This window comes from Populus alba, chromosome 17 (assembly GCF_005239225.2).
Source record: "Populus alba chromosome 17, ASM523922v2, whole genome shotgun sequence".
NCBI lineage: Eukaryota > Viridiplantae > Streptophyta > Magnoliopsida > Malpighiales > Salicaceae > Populus > Populus alba.
In genome coordinates, this window is record NC_133300.1 from 3,274,471 (window position 1) to 3,280,470 (window position 6,000).

A 6,000-nucleotide genomic window follows, 5' to 3' on the forward strand; every position below is an offset into this window, starting at 1 on the left:
GGATCTGCAGAAAACCCTTTTGTTGCAACTAACAGTTTTAAATATATTGGCTTTTGTCAATTAGGATATTATATTTTTTATTTACCCTGATGAAACTTCTTGTTCTTGTAGCCTGTAAATGTAACACCCATGTAAAACATGGAGAGATGAAAACTGATGGAGCAAAGTGCGCCAGAGGAAGCTTCCTCGTTAATTATGATCAAAATTAGAAGTCAAGTCAAGATTGAAGTTCTTTCAAATTTATCCTCTTTTCAATGATTACATAACAAGATGGTGATTGAGCTTATAAATTTAGGCAGGACAATCCAAATGCACTTGAAATTCTCAGCCACTTCCTTGTTAGCGCTTTTTTTAGTCTAGAAAAGCAAAACAATTAAACTACGAGAATAGAGGAAAAATATCAGTAAATTTAAAGGGCAGAAAATAAATTAGTTTTAAAAACCCAATGCCAAAAGTCAACAAGTCAACCTCCTTCAAGTCTTTAACCACTCCTCTTTCGTTCCACTTTCCAGCCATGGATAAGAAGATCTGAGGAGTGAGAAAAATTGTTGCCCAAAAAACATTTGTCTTGCGTCGATGATGATTTGCCTTCTGTAATGTTGACTCTATGGGAAAAGATGGAAAAGGCGTTATCGTTGCTTAAAGATTAAAAATTCTTTAGGAATCGGCCTACAAAATCTCCCTTACCCTCACCTGGGCGTCCCACATTCTACGCATCTTGAATATCTTCAACTGGAGGTTCTAACGTTAGTAAAAAGAATGCTCTAAATACTGATGGTAATATGTTCACCGTACGTGCTTATAATAAAAGATGAAAGGTATCTGAAGTGTGCAAATAGTTCGACAAGGTTAAAGAAAAGAATGGTGTAGAAAAAAAGCATCCAGGGTAAGGCAAGAAGGGAACTTCAAATCTGCACAAGCACTTAAAATGGTGCAGTATGGGTCATATATAAAGGATGCAAAAACAAGTATATAAGAGATAGCAAGAAGAGAACTTCAAATCTACACAAACACTTGAAAAGTTGTTCAAAAAATAGACGGAGAGATGCAAAAACAAATATGTTTGTTCAATGGCGAAGAGAATGAAGTTATCTAGCATCACCTTCTAAGGACACCGGATGCTTCACAAACGAGTCAGATCTCACATTTAAGGAGATCAGGGAAGATAACTTCATTCTCTTCGTCATTAAACAAACATATTTGTTTTTGCATCTCTCCGTCTATTTTTTGAACAACTTTTCAAGTGTTTGTGTAGATTTGAAGTTCCTTTCTTGCTATCCCATGTATACTTGTTTTTGCATCCTTTACATATGGCCCATACCGCATCATTTTAAGTGCTTGTGCAGATTTGAAGTTCCCTTCTTGCCTTACCCTGGATGCTTCTTTTCTACACCATTCTTTTCTTTAACCTTGTCGAACCATTTGCACGCTTCAGATACCTTTCGTCTTTTATTATAAGCACATACGGTGAACATATTACCATCAGCATTTGGAGCATTCTTTTTACTAACTTTAGAACCTCGTTCCCCGACTAATTTTGCTTCTGAAAACATTCTCAAGCTCTTACAAGTTTCCCGTAGTTTAATCTTCAGGATTGTAACCAAATCTTGTTGCTCTAAAATATCTGTCATGAGGGAGAAAGAACTCTAATATATAGCTACAACCAGCACCAGTGCTCCTTGGCACGATTGCAACTGCAGCATTCAAATTATACTTTCGAACGTGATGAGCAAGAGGATACTCGCTGACATGCTTTTCCTTCACATCAGGCTCAAAGGAAGGAAGATATGTTCGATGGGCTTGTCCAGCAGCACCTTGCCCTGTGTTCAGAAATAGTTGCTCACAAGCATTCACAAAGCCTTGCATCTCCTCATCTGAATAACTAGCTATACGCTCTATTGAAAGTTCACATGTCCTCAAAAAATCTGAATTACATAATCTGCAATGAGATTTTGAAATATCATCAACAGCTCCCCAGGTATAATCACAAGGAATCCATGTTAGAGCAAGTGGCAATCTGTGTGTTAGGCATACAGCTCTGGTAACATTAGCTATTTCTGTTAACTCAGCTCTTTGATCCCTTGAAAAACACTGGGAAAAAAATTATATTAGACAAAGCAGAAGACAGCCTAATTTAGCATAAAAAAAACTGTAAGGTACTACTGATAAATACCTCAGGACGAAGTCGAGGTTGTAAATTGATCCGTAAATCGGCAGCCTGGAAATAGTTGGGCTTATACAGAGTTTATAACACCTTCAAACAAGACCAATGTCACTTTGCACATATAATTCAATGGCACAGATATTCTGGACTCAAGCTAGTGCAGTTGTAATAAGGAATGCCTCGTCAGCTCTAATTTAAAGCTTAAAGATTATTTCACCTCAGAAACACTAGCAAATGCAAACACAGAGATCACAGAAAATGAAGCTAATGGGGGAAAATTCACATTTTATGAGATTTCAAAAGTAGAAAAAACAATAACTTTGACTTCAAACTCGATATGCCAAGGAAATCTACTTTCTTTCATCTCTTTCTTATTCTCCTAAATCCTGATAATAAATTGGGTAGTATTTTCAACGTTATCCAAAATCTGATTGAAAAAATATATGTAATGAAAACAAACCTGGAGGCCTGGAAAACTTTTTCCGTCTCTAAATCAAAATCATGTTTCTCCTCCTTGGTCACAAACTCCAGCACAGCACAGCAATACTTGGGTTGATCAGATTCAAAGACCGGAGGAAGGGCAATAATACCACCTACTCCACAAGAGATGGCATCTGATAGGTATAAGCATTCATTCGGTCTGTAAATAACGAATATTTGAAGTCCATTCTGGAAATCCATGATTACATACCCGAACAAAAATGTCTGGACGGGAAAACAACGACTTCCTAAAGAATCTTCTAGCAACGATAACGCTTTTTCCATCTTTTCCCTTAGACTCGACTTTGCAGGAGGCAAAACATCTTCAACGCAAGACAAATGTTCCAAATACATTTGTATTTCGACAGATTTTTTTGGCAACAAGTCTTCTCACTCCTCAGATCTTCTTATCCATGGCTGTAAAGTGGAACGATGAGGAGTGGTTAAAGAATAAAGACTTGAAGGAGGTTGGCTTTTCTCAAACCCCAACATTCGGTTGACGACAAACTCCATCTCAAATAAAGGTCCGATTAATTTTTCTTGTCCAAATAATAATCATATATTCTTTTATGGACCTTATCTATGGACTCAATTAGCCCAATAAATCATTCTTAGACATGTGATAGGGAGTGATTCATTTTATATTTGTTAAATCATCAAATAATAATAATTAGGAATGATAAGACTAACTGTTGAGAAGTTAGAAGGAGACTCGTTGTTACCCTGTAAATAGGCCACTGATAGATTACAAAGGAAGCATGAATTTAGTGCTTTGGGAACAACAGAGCCTCAGCATCCAAAAAAAAAAAAACTAGAAGAATTTTGTTTTTCAAAGTCAAATGAGATTTTAATCAAATTAACTACTATCTATTTTTTTAAGGTAAGTCAAACTAGATTTAATCCAAAATAACATATACATATGTATACATATGTATATGTATATATTTATGTATGTATATCTTAAAAGACCCGACACCCTTAAACATAAAACATAAAGGATAAATTAATCGTATTAGAATTTATACTTCTTGAAGAAAAAAAGAAAACATTTTTTTCCTAAATAAAAAAAATAAATGAAAAAACAAATTCAGGGGTAAAAATAAGAATAAAAAACTAGAAAGAGAGAAGAATAAACGGTCTTTTTTCTTTTCTTATTTTCTTCTCTAAAAAAAAACAAATTCTTCGTAAATGGTGACGGAGGACACCAAACCATAGTTTTGAAACCCGACCCGGTCGATCCTCCGGATCACAGGTCAGGTGGGTTGACCCGGGTCAACCCAAAAAAACCTAAAAAAAAAAACATTATTGAAACATTACGGCCAACCCACCCAAATTCTCACAACTGCAGTTCAACGAATGTAGGAATATTCACAGCTACAAATTAATATTCACATTTCAACGAACAGGGACAGGGACAGGGACACAACAATATTCACAGGCTCACAGCTACTTGCATAATATTCCCAGCTACATCAATATTCACATTTCACAGCAAACGAACAGGGACAGCAATATTCACAATATTCACATTTCACAGCAAACGAATTATTCACGATTGACCATTTGAAGTCGCAGGAAAAAAAAAAAGAACAGAGAGGCCGAGATACATACCTGTGGGAAGAACCGGTGGGTCGATCGATGGGAGGAATCGATGGGTCAACAGGGGGAAGAATCGATGGATCAACAAACTGAACGGAGGGAAGAATCGATGCCAATCATGCCACTGTTATACTCTCCTGCAAGTTTAACAGAAGGAAGAAGATGAAACAGAGGAATGGATAGCGAAAGAAGAAAGAAACAAGTAAAAACTCATCTCACCATATGCTCAGAATTGAAACGGCGATCAAGAGTCTTCTGCTCTTCTTCGCGACTGAGAGTGAAATGGGTTTTCTTCAGTTCGTCTGGTCTGCAATTTGTAAATTAGGTCTTCTTCAGTTCTTCTCACTTCGTCTGGTCTGCAATGCATTCGTCTCTCTGGCCTCTGCTATTGTCGTTTTGGCCTTTTAATTGTAAAAGGCCAAAACGACGTCGTTTCGGGCATGAGAGTATAAAAAAAAAAAAAACCCGGGTCTCAGCCGGGTTTGGCCGGGTCCGGGTCGACCGAGTCTGGCCGGGCCAATTCCCAGCCTATTTTTTACTTAGACCCGGCCACAGGCCCGGGTCGGACGGGTCCCGGTTCGACCCGCCGGGCCGGGTCTTAAAACACTGCACCAAACTCCTCCTCCTCCTTTTCCTCCTATCTTCTTCGTCTTCACCATTCTCCGCGATCTCACTTTTCTTCTCCAGGTGCTCTCTCCGTACATGTGTACGTATTCGTACACATACCTTCTTTCTCATACGAGTATATTTCTACGTTTATTTTTTCATGCGTACATACATTTTGATCGGATCATCCGATCATTGCTGCATGTCTATTCCATTTCGATCGACGTTTCCAATTTCCAGTTAATCTATTAATTTCATGTATTTTTTTATTTAAATTCGATGTTTTTTCATTATTGATCAAATTATTCAGTTAATGAGGGTTCATTAATTTTGATTTCGCAATTGCAGTTGTTGAGTTTGTCAGTTAATTACACGGCGATAATATTTAGGAAGGACTGAGAAAAATAAGTAGAGAGAGAGAGAGAGAGAAAAGGAGGATTTTTTTTGGTGTAGATGTCTAGTGGAGAGAGAGAGGAGAAGCAATGGAAATGTGGAAAAGCGATATCGGTGGTGAATTTACAGAGAGTAGGAACAATGGTGAAGGATATGAGAGAGCCTTGTCTTTCTCAATCACCTATAAAGGTTGTTATAACTGTAAGATTGACTGCTCAAACCTTTTATTTTCATAAATTTCGTGTTGTCGGTGAGGGTTTTTTTTTTTTTTTTTTTTTTTTAATCTTGATAGGGATTTTGTGCTTTTAATGTTGCAGGTAAGCAAAATGCTTAAGCCGGAGAAGTGGGAGTCGACTTTTGATAGTAATGGAAAGGTTTCGGGTTTTCGGAAAGCACTCAAGTTGATAGTTTTGGGGTATGCTGTCTCGTTGTTGCTATATTTTGCCCCCCCTTGAATTTATTTTCCAGACTAAATTTTGGGTTTCATATCTCTATGAAGTAGGTTGAAAATTTCTGTGTAGCTATATGACATCGTTTGCTGCGTGTTAGGGTGTGGATCCATCTATTAGGCCAGAAGTTTGGGAATTTCTACTTGGCTGTTATGCACTGGGAACCACTGCTGAGTACCGGAGTCAGCTTAGGACAGCGAGGAGGTATTTATGTTTTTTTTTTCTTTTTTCTTTTTTTAACCACATTACCTGATGAACTGAATAAGGTCATTTTTAGTGGTTTTCTATTTTCTGAAATGTGGAGGGAGT

The 6,000-nt window shown here is 37.4% G+C and overlaps 1 protein-coding gene and 1 long non-coding RNA gene across 5 annotated transcripts in view; one reads left to right on the forward strand and one right to left on the reverse strand.

Annotated features, from left to right (window-relative positions):
• LOC118027842 (uncharacterized) overlaps positions 1-4,627 on the reverse strand; it is a 165,043-nt gene extending 160,416 nt beyond the window's left edge. For 2 of the 3 annotated variants that reach the window (XR_012168289.1, XR_004683895.2), the window contains exons 1-4: positions 4,463-4,627; positions 4,256-4,380; positions 2,856-3,061; positions 2,625-2,757 (exon numbers count right to left, since the gene is read on the reverse strand). The gene's annotated coding sequence lies outside the window, so the exon portion shown is untranslated. Of the gene's footprint in view, positions 1-2,372; positions 2,392-2,624; positions 2,758-2,855; positions 3,062-4,255; positions 4,381-4,462 lie in introns of those variants that run through there. The other variant, XR_004683896.2, reaches the window with a different exon arrangement.
• Positions 4,628-4,833: 206 nt separating this feature from the next.
• Positions 4,834-5,658, forward strand: LOC118027837 (uncharacterized). 2 transcript variants are annotated; one of them, XR_004683897.2, is made up of 3 exons: positions 4,834-4,949; positions 5,198-5,443; positions 5,560-5,658. It is a non-coding gene; the product is annotated as an uncharacterized lncRNA (long non-coding RNA). The 2 variants fall into 2 exon arrangements; XR_012168277.1 differs by having other exon boundaries at positions 5,198-5,431.
• The last annotated feature ends 342 nt before the right edge of the window (positions 5,659-6,000 follow it).